Raw genomic sequence first — 14758 nt, forward strand, 5'->3', positions numbered from 1 at the left:
GTTTCAAAGCTCTACCTTAGTTGTTTAACTGGTAAATGAGGCTTTTGGCACAGGTGGCCCCTTTTTATCTGCAAAGCAACCTCAACTCCTCAGAGTCAGCGAAGTTCACTTGCTGCCGTGTTTTTAGATTTAAAGGGAAGATGAAGAGACTCATTTTAATATTGCATTTAGCTGAGCTCATGTATAATCCGTTTCAAAGTGTTCAACACCTTGGGATGTTGTTTGCATGATAAGGCACTTTACAGATGAGACTAAACATGAACATTATTAGATTTGAGGTTGTTCGTCATACAGTACATATGAGCAAATACACAGGACAGCTGCACAGCTCTTTTTCGCAAGGAGAACTGAAGGTGGGGACAGGATGATGCATTGCGTATCTGCAGCAGTCAGAAGGTTCAGGAAGCAACCTTGTCCAACCTTGGCATAACTGTTGTGTAATGACCCCATTTGACTTAATGACAGAACTTCATACTATGAACTGCACCAGGTGATCTGTGATTGTGACATTCCCCTTGGTAATCTGACTGGTGAATCACTGTGTCACTCCATTCCCCCACTGTTGGAACCCTTCTTACTCTGCTTTGCTGTGTGAACTCCCACTCCTGGGGAGATCACGCACAGCCTCCAGCAAGCAAGTTGCTCCCAACTGAGTGAGCAAGTGCATCTGGCAAGCCGCTCTTTAGATTATGGAATAGAATGACCCCAAGCAATATCCCCCAGTCCCAGATGCAACCCTAGGAACGTCTATCTTACAATGTTCAGTGCTGCCCACTGAACACTACAAGCTCATAATCAGTTTGTCAATTTATCAAAAAAATTGATATACACCAGCCTTGTCACTTCAAATGGCGTCTCTAACACACCTTTAACCAAATGCACTGTTTTAAATAAAACAAACAAACAAACGTATTAAGTATGGGAAGTGGACATCTCACATTGTGACATCAGACATCAGGTTTCAGAATGGTGAAGAATTGAAACAGAAAAATCATGTCCAAAACTCTGTACGTGTTTGTATAGAGAGAAGAGGAGGGAGATCCCATATCAGCAGCAATAAATACAGTACTCAAAGCTATTTTGTACTGTGTTTTTAGGGGCCTGAGGAGTTATGAGGACACTGGGAATTAAAGGAGCTTAAAAAGAAATTGGCGTAGCCAGAAAGAAATTTGTCTATGTCTGCCTTCAGTGTCGCTTACCATTCATAACACTCTGTGGACTGACAATTGCAAAGGCACAGGTCTCCTGGCTTGGTAGAGAGTCAGGGCATCTGTTTATTTAGGAAATATGGATCTGCTATCTATATTTTTGACTCTTTCTATTCTACACTAGCTGAATGCCTTCATTTGAGAAATGGAAGTGGAAACATGACAATGTGGTAGATGACTTTGAATGGTATTACCGTGAATTGGAAAGAGTTGGTGTTTGGTTTTTAAGCAAGGTATTTTCCCCCTCCCTACCATTCTGTCGAATAATCATAAAGCAAATAAGAATAGTTAGCACTTACATACTGCTTTTCTCATCTATAGGTCCTATACTGATTAATTGTTATTATTCACATGTTATGGACTTGGAAACTAAGACATACTGATTTATCCAAAGTGTCACAGTGAGTCAGTGATCAATTTGAGAGTACAATCGAGAGTTGCTGACTCACAGTCCAGTCAGTGTCCTAACCACTGTGTTATACTGAGGCGCAAGCACTGGATAGGGGAACGTAACATATCCAGACACAAACTTGCACCAAACAGGACGACTTTACAGAATGATATAAACCTGAATCCTACCCGCTGTACGTGTTGCAGTGAGCACATCACCCAGGTAGTGCAGCAGTGGCAAAGAACGGCAGACCAATGGGGAATAGCCCTCTCTTTTTTTCCATTCTCAGGGCTCACCTTCAGTAGTGCAGGACTGGTCTTAGACAGTCACTTATTCAGCTATCCCTCTCCTTTCATTCACACACAGCTGAAGTGAGCACCCAGATTTTAGACTCTGAGTAGCATCGTGGTGATTATTAGAATTTGCCAAATCAAACCCGATATTTGTCTTTAGTTCAACTGATATGAACACTTGGGTTTGTACAGATGCATATATTTTGTTCAACTATATTGCAAACCTGAGCTTAAATGAAATCCTCTAGCCCCATCACCCTGCCGCAGAGCAGAAGCTTTAATCTCCCCACCTCAGTCTGGTAGGTGGAGAATGGGGGGAGGCATAGGTGGTTCTGTGAGCCGCACTTTAACTGTAAAACGGCCACATGCGGCTCATGAGCCATTTTGGCCATACCTGGTTTATACCATATTTTCAACTGAACAAGTACCTCATTTTGTTTTTTGCTTTTTTATTACAGGTCTTGAAAAGCATCTGAAGCCTTTGTAAAAATCAGGCATTTGGAGAGCATCAATCCTGTAGATCACCACAGCAGGAATCCAAGGTATAATTCCTATATTTGACACCGACCTACCTGATATAGGCACACTGCCATTTTGGCATAGTAAAGGGGCTCACTCACTGCAGGAGAGCCTCCTCAAGGCCAGGCATAATGCAGCAGCTGTATCTCCATATAGCTCCCCATACTGATAACTGTTCCATCACTGCAATGATCTGTCTTCTCACAAGTTGCCCCTCCAGCCAAGTCACATGTTAGTTCACCCCTTCTGGCGTTACAGAGTCCAACCCAGCTATAGTTCGATGAACTTACAGCAAGTCTTCTATCAGTCCCTGGGCTCCATGATCTTTACACACCTTCTCAGAGGGTTTCCCCTCCCCTTCCTTGGTGGCTAGTAAGGGAACCCAGGCCCTCCCTCTACTCTAGGTTCCGGTCCAGGGACCCTAGATCTGCTCCCTCATACTCTTTGCTGCCTCCTTGAACCACTTGATACCTCTTCTATCCTGCAGAGAGTAATTAGATAGACTGGCATGCACACGTGCTCTCTCCTCCCCCATCCCCTTCAGCCTCCCTGGCTTTATAACCATGACCTAGCCCTTCCGCAGCTGGACTTCATTATCCATTATTTCTGGCTCTCTCTCTCACAGGTGCTGCCAGATATGTTAATTGGCCTCAATCCCACATTAATCTTTTCAGGGCCTGTGTGGGATACGCACTACAGAAGAGGTACCTAAAGTGGAATGTGGGCCATAAAATAAGTGACCTCCCTCCTCCATCCCCCATTATTCTAGATCCAATAGAGAAATTTTCAACAAATCTTGTTTTGGTCAGAATATATCAATTTGTCAAAACTGAAACTTTTTGTGGAAATGTATCAGTTGACAAAAATTTCTCAGGCCCAGGATGGAGAGACCCCATCCATAATAGCTAGGTAGTAGGTGTTCACCTGAGATAAGAGACTCCGGGGTTCAAGTCCCTGTTCTTTCTGAATCTGGATCTTCCACTTGCCAGATGAGTACCTAGCCACGGAGCTATTGGGTATTCTGAAATGGGTGGGTCTCTCTTTCCTCTCCCAACCCATATATTTTTTCTTCTTCCCTTCCGCTGGTGTTTTTTCATAAAAAATGTCAAATGGTTTACGTTTCATTCCTCACTCACTGAAATAAAAACAAATCAAGAAACCACAACATTTTCCACAGAATGAAATTTTTGCTTTCTGGCCAGGCCTACTTTTTTCCTTCATAGGGTTCATTCAGCCCCATATGCTTAAAAGCTCTGAATGTAAAGGCAATGTAAAAACACCTTCTGTGACTGCTTTGATACTTGATTCACTCACACTGAAACTCAGTGTCCTGACTGAAATGGTTTGCTGAAGATTAAAAAGAAACTATGTTGAGATCAGCTCCTTCTGGGCTTAGCCAAGAAGGTATTTGAAGTATTTTACAATTATTACCCTGAGACAGCTTGTGGCAGCTCTCTGATTCTCTTGTCCAGATTGGTTTAGACACTTTTCAGCAAATGGAAGTGATCCATTATCAGGTTCTTTGTGTGCAACAGCAGGAACGTCTGAAGCCACATAGCTGGTTTGATTAATTTCAAATGTCTTTAGTGTGACAATAGGTATATTCTTCTTTACAGCGTTTGATAGAAGTTACAGCTTACTTAAGTCAAACCTAATGGCAGGCCCAAATGGGAATTCAGAAGCACAAAACACCCACAAATGTGGAGTTTATTATTACAAACATGGGCAAATCTCATGCAGAGTTGGAGTCTGCATTCTGAGAAGTGTCTAAAACTGGAGTGTTTTTCTGAACTATCCAAGCCACTTAGTTCTGCAATATTTGATTGGCAATTTCATGACATTTCACATATTTCCTGCTTCCATTCAGAACACTCACTCTCTATACGTCAGCTACTTCACTCCATTTACTATAGTAAAAGGTGTAGCAGACAGAAAACAAGGCCTAAGAGATACATGCACAACTGGAATGACATAAAAATATGGCATCTTCCCTTCCTCTGTAATCAATATACAAGAGAGGTAGGGTTCTTTGGTTGTTTTTATTTATATGAAGACAAACCAAGTTCCTGGGATCTGAGCACTCCAGAATTTGGGGATAAATTAGAGTTGTATCTAACTCTTTGACTGTCCTCTGACTCTAACCAAAAGCATTATGTCTAAACAATCCCTGACTTTGGAGAAGTTCAAATTCAGAGCCTTTGCTTCTTGGGTCCATCTCTAGTATTTAGAAAGTGTGACTATGGAGGGGTCAAGTGGATGAAGTGTTTCACTCTATATCTTCAGCAGCAAATGCTTATAATAATGACCAGACCAAAAAAAATGTATGCTAATGCACATATACAAGTATGAATCCATACATTAACGAGAGAACGTATTATTATTCCTGCAAAATGCATGCCTGGACTGTAAGAATTTAAAAGCACTTTTATTCCAAATTACTTTTTAAACAGTATGATTTGTCTAACATATTATTAAGGCCTCTTCACATAAAAGGGGAAAAATGGATTAATAGCAAAGAGCATATTGATTGAAATGTAATTTCTATTATCACAGCTAAATTGTATTTTTTCATGCAGGCTGGAGCCTCGGTAAACAGAGATTATTTTTTTCATGTCTCCACTTAAACATATTGTTGCTCATTTCTTTGCTTTGTGTTGCATCTACTTTATATTAAATTGTGAACAACAGTGCATCATGTATCGATGCAGAATGTGAGGTTTTTAATTAGAAGCCATTTCTCTTAAGAAAGAGATCCCCCACCAGCACCACCTCCCAATGCATTCAATTTAAAATGACTCCGTCAACATAAAAACCCATTTGAAGACATTCCTTACATGGATTTCTGTTAGCACCACCCAGATTATTAAAACTGAAATAATTTTTAAAATGCTCAATGACAGCAGAGTTAGGCCACTGCTGAAAGTCAGTGGGAGTTTTACCATTTTATTTAATTGGGAATAAAGTCAAGCCAATGCTGAGTGTTTTTGAAAAGCCCAGCACTCGTGTATGTTAAATTATCTTGTAAATTTTTTTTGGACTTCACTTCCAGTTCGTTTGCATTGAGTTTGTATAGATGTACCCATGTTAGCTGTACTCTAGGGATCTCACTAAACAATTGACATGAGGACTCTGCAACACAGGCTTCAGCCTGGACTGAGCCAGCCTGCCTGACCTCTTTGGATATACACTTACTTGTGCATCTTGTGCTAAAGCCCACCCCTCTGCATCCTCACTTCTCTTTTTATTGAACTAGCTAGATTACAGCTACTATGAGTATATCTACAAGAGCTGCCAGAAGCAAACATCTTGCTGGGGTTATATCTTGCGCATAAGGATTGAACAATCTGATCCATCCATTATGATTGCACCCACCAATGCCCTCTTTATCTCTGAACCCTTCTTGTTCTCCTGCTCCTCAAAAGGGAGTGGAAGCAAATAGTCCCGGTGCAGCCCAGAAGACAGAAAATGAATGGATTGCTACTGCATGCAGCTGTGCAAGGGGATTGGGATGCTTCTTATTATTGGGATTTTCAGCACCATGTAGCCCCCTACCCTAACACCTGGTTCAACCCTCCACCCCAAAACCATATAGGAAAAGTTTCATTTTTATTTCTAATTGCTCTCTAGTCAGTTTCACTCATGCTAGCACAGGAGTGTATTGGGTTTGAGACATCAGCTCTGTTTAAAAAACAGAAATCAATTGTTTTTAAATGTTATAAGGACATTGCTAGCGAACAACCAGGTTTTGAAAATCTATTTTGTCTCCAAAATAATGAATATTTTCAACTTAAACCTCATTACCATTGATCTTTTAAACACATTTTAAAAATAAACATTTTGATCTGCAGATTAGACACAGAAAATATTTCTGTTTTGCTCACCAATCTAATCTTGCATTTATCATGTATGAAACTATCGACAGTCAGTTTCCTAGTTAAAGGGATGAGTTTGGATACCACAGACTAAAGTTAGTTGAATGACTAGTTGCAAAAGAACTTAGATGAATTTAGCCCTTATTTATGTTCATAAAACTCATTTGCAAACAGACCAATTTGTATTAATTAGTTTACTATTCATAAATGTTTAAAACATGTTTGTGAACAAATTGAAAGCCTATTGGCTGTTTGCAAACCTTACATTTTGGCTACTCACTATTCAGGAATAGTGACTAGTCATTTAAGTCACATATTATCATTTCTAAAAAAACCTCCAGTGAGGGAGTAAACAGAATAATAAAAATAAAGAATGATAGTTGCTGTTCACTGCTTATCAAACAACAGTGAATCTTTTTGCTTATGCAAATCCTTTTGCCGTCATGAGGATTTGAGCATTCACATAACAAACATCCAGTTCCCAAGTATTTGGGTGAGCAAAACCTGTCTCCACCAATGTATATGAATAGTGTCAGGGAGGGAAGAGTCAGAGGGGGGCCGGAGGGAAGTAAACAAGAGTATGAACATGGTAGAACCAACAGCCATTCAAAATTCCAGTGGCTGTTCACAAACATTCTTTTTGCAGTATCCAAACAGAGCTAACAGAGAGTCCTACCAGAATTTTACACTGGACCTTTATCAGACCAAAAGGGATCTAAACTTTGAAGTCCAACAAATATAGGAAAAATCAAGAATTACAATCCCATCATCAGTAACATCAGAGATGATTTTACTATTCTAGATGGACCATGCTTAGTGCCTATTGCACTGAGACTTAGAATAAATGGCCTTTTGTTCTTCCCTTCTGTATTAGTACATTAAACCTGAGAAGGTCATTAATATTACTTAGGGTCTTCTCAGAGCTGAAAAGTTTAATCAAAGTTTACAACACTGGCTGCGGCTTTGTAGTTTAGTTGGTAGCATTCCAGCTAAATAAAAGGTCAAAATGATTCTATTTTGGGGCAAGAGAACAGATAGCAAGGTCTATCTAGACTTTGGCCAGGTAGGCTTTGTGTCATTTTCTGTAGTGCTTAGTTTTATCAATTATCATAAATCTTGGCCTTCATTATTATGGATTCTCCCTGAGCTGAGATTATCGATTGCATAGCAGTATGTGATGGAGACTAACGTTTATGAGGCAGGCTAAGAGACAACATCCTCAGCAGAGACAGAATTCCCAATGAGGGCCATGCATCTAATAGGTTATGGGCTTACATTCATGTTTCAGTTGACAAATAAGTCAACAGCACACTCAGTGATCAGAAAGAGGAGGGCTAGCTTCATGGCTTGCTGCCTCCCTATGTTCCCTAATACAGTTTACCTATGGGCCTGATTCTTGAGGAATAACAATTCCCATTGACCTCAATAAGTGAAGACAGAAAATGAAAAGGAATCCTTAAGGGGGATTCCAAAGAGAGTTCCTTTTAAATGTAATTCCATTTAATTTTAATTTTAAATTTAATCCCTTTTAAAGGAAAATTGGAGCTTTCACTTGCAAGATGTTCTGTGCTCATCTTGCCTAGAAGAGATTGTGTACCACAAGGTATGAGACAAAATTACACTGAAGACAACAAACCTGGCCTGTGACAAAATTTCTCTTATTACTTTGGTTGTTATTATTAGCCAAATGCCTTTTTTTTTTTTAAATCCCTCACCATTAGTTCTTCGGATGAAACCAGTCACACCCATTAGCCTAAGCTCACATGTGATCATCATTCAAATAAACCCATTGCACTCACATGATGTTCAGACTACCCAATCGAATGTCAGCTTCTTTGGCTCCCACATCGCTAAGCTATCTTGAATTCTTGCAGGAGAGAAATTCATTTCTGGAGCAGATAAAGAAAAAAGACATTAAGTAAGACTATTGTAGATTGCTCATAAGTGACAAGCAGTATTGTGTAGAAAAACAAAACCTTCCCAATTGAGAAATCTATGGAGGAGTGGGGAGGAAATCACAATGTCACAAAAAGAGTAGGGTTTTATTAATTATTATTATTATGGCAGTTGTACCTCAAAATTGACTCAGAAAAAAACTTCATATGAAGAAAACAAGCAATTTTGACTGTGAGCAGTTTTTATTGTTTTTCTTCCTTCCTTCTCTCCTCTGAGAAAAAGATTCACTCTTTTTCCAAGAAAGCATAATTTTCTATTTGACAAAACACCTCCATTTTACAGGTTTGCTGAGAGCAATGAATCTGTGCCATTATTGTCACCAAAAGATTGTTTCCTCATGAAAATTAGGACATTTCACCTTCATAAATATGGACAGAAGAAATTTGCTTGGGTGGTACTCCAGAATAGCATCCCATTCTACACTTTTGTAATGGCTACTGATAGGAACAAATGAAGAAGAGGGAGATTTGGGCAGAGTAATAGGCCAAACTTCTAATAGTGAAATCTATTTAACTGTGGAATTGCCTCACTGGTAAAAGCCTGACCACTTAAAATATACTGGATAAGGCACTAGCAAGTATGCATGTGCAATAGGCCAATGCTGAGATCCTGAAAATCCTAATACCTCCCACTGAAGGTAAAGGTAAGTTGACTTCAATGGAAGCAAAGATAGGTCTGTGCTAAGAGTTTTTGGAAATCTCACTCATAGAAAATAATCCTGCAGTGACTGTTCTCAGTTTTAGGCAGAATGTGGTGTAAACTTTGCTGCTTCGAAGACTTTAGTAACTTAAAACTGAACAATATACTAGAGAAAATGTACTACTGAAGAGAATCCGGAATTGGAAGACAAAGCACTAGATAATCTAATAGCCCTGTTTCATCTCTAAAATCTATGACTCAAATACTTGCAAAGATATCGGTGTTGGCATTGGATAGTCAGAGTTAAACCAGGCGGTATGATACAGCACTACAATTTTGTTAGCCCTCCATGGCGCAATGATTATGACACATCTGCATAACTATTAAGAGATACAGACTAGCTTTAGGCAGACTGAGTGCAAGACTTGGCCCTATTACAATATTAACAGTTCAGATATGTTAACCTGACTGTCCAACTGAAGTGAGCTAATGATATTGCTGTTACAGAGGGCATTCACCACTGGAATGACCCATGGTGTCAAGGCTAGCATGTTGCCCTGCACACCATCTGGCAGCCCACTGTGGAACAACCTCAGTTTCCCATAAAGGGCTTTCTGTAAGTTCAGTGAACCTTCAATGTAATGAATAATGCCTCTCCAAGGGTCTAATTTATTTAGCCAAAGGCCAAAGACTTCCCTCCAGCATCTAGCTGTTGGGGAAGGGAGGGTGGAAAAAGGGGGGGAAATTTTGGCAATGGCTTGAGCCAGTTATTCTTTGATCCTAACTAGTTCTGTTTTGATCTTTAAGAGGACATCAAAGCATCTGGAGTTCAGTGGCATGTCTCAGGGCATTTTTTCCTCTCCTAAAGATAAATCGTTTTGGGATTTTTTTAACTGATTTCTGTGACCCTTTGTGGTAGGGTTCAAGTGTAGGTATCTACAGTCGTGTACCCATGAGAACTCATGGTAGTACGCAATACTGGAATCCAAGCTTCAAACAGTTTTAAATTGTATCAAATGAGGCTATAGGCAAAGAGGGAATTGTAGTTGCTTGAAAGTGTGTGTGTGTGTAAAGAAGGGTGGGACAATATTTAGAAAAAAAGTAATGACAGTGTGAATTCTACAGAGATTCCTCTACTAACCCCATGGATTAGCTTTTTACCTAAACAATGCCGAAAGAGAGAGGGACCAACTAAGATTTGTGAAACACTCAGTAGTACATTCAAGTTCCGCCTAGAAAATAGATTATTCTGCTTAGACTTCATAGGATATTGACCCTATATTTGTTCCCATATAGGCCTAGAGTTCCCAGCATCCCTCATGCTTATGTCAAGGGAAACTAAAGGTATACTTGACTATCAGCATATTGAATTTATGTAAGATGTGCCCTGAAAGGAATGGAAATGCATCTAGAGCATGACCCATTTTCATAAACCATCCAACATAGTTGCAAAAATAGGTTAACTGCATAATCAAGTATTATAACAGGAGGAACTGAGTTAGGTGCTAAACCTGAACCAGTTTCCCATGAAGCTTTGCATAGTTGTACTATGAGAAATAATGGAGAATTACTAGCAGATGAACATTGCCTTGGAACAAATGTATTGAGAGATTAATCATAATACATATACAGGATATAATGACTGCAAGGAAAAAAATGAATGTTATACAACTAATCACTGAAAGTAGAGAGAAGTCAACAAGGAGGCTATAAAAACCCAAAGAACTGTGACCAACTTTGAACAGATTTGAGCTGCGGGGATGTTTCCTAGGGATTGGTGTGTACTCTGTTTGTATTGATCTATCTTTGAGTTATAAAAATCAGTTGAGCTATCAAAATCAAGCCACTTACACATTTATGCTGTATTTTATATTAAACCATATCACAAAGTGGCATACAAACTATACAGGGGAGTTCCTTTTAGATTTGCTCAGAAGAAACATTTTGTGGCTGGAATTTGCAGACTTGTTGAAATCACAATGTTTTTCAGAACAGCTAGTCTAAAGATGATCTGGAAGCACGGTCTGAGCTGGGAGCCTTAGAGCTTGCGAGCCAGGGCTTCCAGGGTAGCTAGCAGCCAACCAGGCTGGTTGTCATGGAGCCAAAGATCCTGGAAGCTCTGGCAACTGCTTACTTAAACTAAAACATCAGTTTCACTGCTGCCCACTCCTGAATAGCACTGGTGAAACTGATCAGAATTTTAACTTGGCAACTTGTTTCCAAATCAAAATACTGTAGGATTTTAGTTCTATAAAAATTTTCAGTTTTAGCTTTTGTCCCAATTCAGGAACAAAAATATTTCTGAAAAAACTCACTTTCAAGCAACTACAATTCAGTTCCCTGGCCAACTCTAGTCACTTCACTCACTGTTCAAATGCAGATGCTTCTGGATTAAAAGGCAGCAGTTGAAAAGCACACAGCAATGTTACACAACAGTTTGGGACAGGAAGTGAAGAATACCTCTTTCCAACTGCAATTTCAGAAGTTATACAAGGCAGAATGTATCTGTTTGAACTGACATTTGGTAGAGACATCTACTCCTACAGAATGAGTCTAATGTTTAATTATTAGAAATAGTCAGGGAGTTGGTTTTATATATTGGGGTGGCCAAACTTACTGAACCCCCCAAAACCCTTCTCCTGGCTGAGCAAAGCAAAAACTCTGAGTTTCCCACCCCAGTCTGTCTGCACCTTTCTAGGGTACTGGTTCAGAACTGTGTTACAAAGGAAGAGTTGGACATACTTTGTTTTACATCTTTTTTCTCCCATCTTACAAGACTAGCTTAAGAAACAGTCAGAGGAGGCTAAGCAGAGTACTGATAAGTAGCTGAACATTGGACTGCTTTAAGCTTCTAGGTGAGTAGAGGAGGTTGTGAGAGTTGACTCAAAGTACTGTACAAAGTGCTATACAGACAAATATAGTAAAGATGATGGACAGCACTGATTGGGGATTAAAGGCAGCAATCTATATCACAAGTGAGATACAAAAGTCCATGGGTTGGTTCTTTTGTCAAACCATTATATCCTTTAATTCTCTCCTCTGCCCCCACCTCGTAAAAAATACATTCAGCAATGTGAGGCACTTCCCTGACAAGATAAGATTTCTGGTTTATTGTACCTACTCCCAACATTTATCACCATGGACTGAAAAGATTTCAGAAGCTCTTCAAACAGTACAAAACAAGGGCTGCTGTGAGGTGTTCCAGTAATGAGTGTTTCTATTTGGCACATTCTCCTTATACTCTACACTAGTGTCTACATTATTTAGTTATTTTTTCCCATTTCAGTCACATAGATTAACATTCAAAAGGGAGCGGTAAATTATTTTAAAACCACAGGACCAAAAGCTCTATGAGAAGAGAAATTCTAGTCCTAAGGATGGGTCTGTGTGTGCCATTGGAAATAAACAAGGCTAAGAAAACAGTCCAGTAATGACTTAATCCTTTAAGCAATAGAATGCCAACTGAAATCAATGGGAGTTGAGGATGCTCGGCCCTGCAAAAGAAGCACTCAGCAATTCACAGGGAAGGACCTCCTCATTTTTAGCTCACATCAACCTTGTCATGTAATCTAATTTTCCCATTTGTCAATGAGGAAAGATTGAGTTCTACAGATAAATGAGTGAAATATATAAAAACAACATATGCAGGTCTATCTTAAGAAGAATAGGTTGTGGCCTTTGATTTGTGCCATCCTTCAAACTCTGATTCTGCAATTCTGCTCTGAGAATAGGGCAAAATTCCACCAAAAACTTATCTTTATTAAAGAAAAAAATAACAACCTCCCCCAATGTCAGGCTTTCAAAATCAGGCTAAGGATGACAAACTCAGAGGAGTAGTTAGAGGAGAATGGGAGACAAGAGCTCTGGTTTAATATTTTTGGCTCTGCCCCTGACTCGCTGTGTAACCTTAAGCAACTTCTCTCATTTCCACCTCTCTGTGTTTTATTTCACATTTACAAGTGTTTAATCTAATATTTGCATACTTCACAGAAGCGCTCTGAGCCTTCTTTAATGTTTGCTTTATTCTTCCAGCATTCTCAAAACTGTTACTTCTTTAAAATGTGGAGAAATAATGACATAAGAGCAAACTGTGTGACAATTAGTAAAGAGTAGACCACTTAGCAACAGTCCAAGGGATATCAGAAGGACTCAGTGTCACTCATCATTGATATGAGTGATGGAGATTGTCTAGGATAAGGAACATCCACATGGTAATTGCAATGAAGTAGCAATGAATTGCACTGTACTGCATTAGCTCCATCGTCAATTATCGAAAAAAACTAGGGAACGGTACCCCACTCATTGATTTCTTCTTGCAGCTTTGATGGTGTGTTGGTTGCTCTATGATCTTTGTTAACACAGAGATAAAGTACAGATTGTTTTTAAAGGTCTCTGCCAGTAGCTAAAATAGATGCTTTCTGGAATGACACCTAGTGATTTGCAACACTCATGTGATTGATTGTTCACATTGCCTGGATGTCTGTTGTACAAATACATTTGCAATAATTTGGTTAAGCTATATAAACAACCTTGCATATTAGCTGGGGTGTTTAGACAGTATGATGATGGGGGACAAATTACTTAGGCTTCAACTCAAGAAAGCACCCGTATTCAGGACAGCACCTAAGCACACACACAGACTTAAATATGCCACTAAATCCCACTGAAGTCAATGAAGTCAAATTATGCACAGCCTTGATGTGCTGTTCTAAATAGGGATGCACATACTCATAGGTTTAGGTACTTCCATGAATCATGGCCATAGATAGATAGAAAACATGTTCACAGGAGTATTTTGAATGGTGGTGCTCATATGACTCCAAGTAACCCTTTGTGGTATGTCAGCATTTAAGGCAGATAACCAAAGCATGGGATCAAATAGAGCTGGTAATATAGTAACAGTCACTTTCTGCAAATAGTCATTTGAATTTTTAAACAGATTTTCTCTAACTATATCCCTACCCTTTTCGAGTTTGGTTTACATTAGTATTCTAATGAATGAGCCTTAGCAGCATCAGCACTTTTAAAAAGACAAATATTAGATATTGAATATTCACAAAGAGCAACTTTCAAATTGTAGAGTAAGCCAAAAACTATATAAAGTGCAAAATTTACTCAAATATTCAATTCAGAATTTGCATTGCTATTGGTTAATCACAAGTCATTCAATAAAGAAAACCAAATAATGCCATATTACTAATATATTTAACCAACACTAAATTAGATTTAACTAGGCAAAAAAATTGTGTATGAATGATCTATTGATAAGCAGGTATAGACAAATGAAATTCACTAATAATTTCAAACATCAAATACATTTGAGAGATCCAAAATTTGTTCATCTGGTTAAATTTGTTAACTAAGTTATTCATCTGAAGTTATTCTCTCCATCTTTGTTTTAGGAACAACAATGTATTGCCATTGTATTAATTATGGAGCATAAAGAATAATAGAATATGGCACTATAAAAAGGCATGATATCTCTCCCAAGAAATTTATAATCTATTTAAGACCAGTAAATAATAAATAGAGCAACATGTTCCAGACATAATTCTAGACAACATGTTATCCTTTGGGGAAACCTAGGGGTATTTTTATGTCATTGTACCTTTTTAATATTATGTCAAAAGCATCTAGAGCTCAGGATAAGCCCTTTTTTCCTTGCTAAACAATTTGGTTAGAGGGCAAAAAATGATGGAAGTCTCTGCAAAAGAGCTGTGCTTAAAGAAGAATTTGAAAGGTGAGAGAGAGGAAGGATACTTTGAACATAAGTGAAAAGTCACTCCACACATCAGGGGAGGCATGAAAAAGTTGCAAAGCTTAAAGTGAAGGGAGGAGACAATAAATAGAACTTAGAGGATTGTAAAGAGTAAGAATAGG

General features: G+C 38.8%; 1 long non-coding RNA gene across 2 annotated transcripts in view; it reads right to left on the reverse strand.

Moving 5' to 3' along the window:
- The window catches only part of LOC137159377 (uncharacterized), a 403501-nt gene that overhangs the window by 287593 nt on the left and 101150 nt on the right, over positions 1 to 14758 (reverse strand). For both annotated transcript variants that reach the window (XR_010921622.1, XR_010921623.1), the window contains exon 2: positions 8083 to 8172. This is a non-coding gene — a long non-coding RNA (uncharacterized lncRNA). The remainder of the gene's footprint in view (positions 1 to 8082; positions 8173 to 14758) is intronic.

This window comes from Emydura macquarii, unplaced genomic scaffold (assembly GCF_026122565.2).
Source record: "Emydura macquarii macquarii isolate MOO-44397 ecotype Brisbane River unplaced genomic scaffold, CSIRO-AGI_Emac_v2 contig_1876, whole genome shotgun sequence".
Taxonomy (NCBI): domain Eukaryota; kingdom Metazoa; phylum Chordata; order Testudines; family Chelidae; genus Emydura; species Emydura macquarii.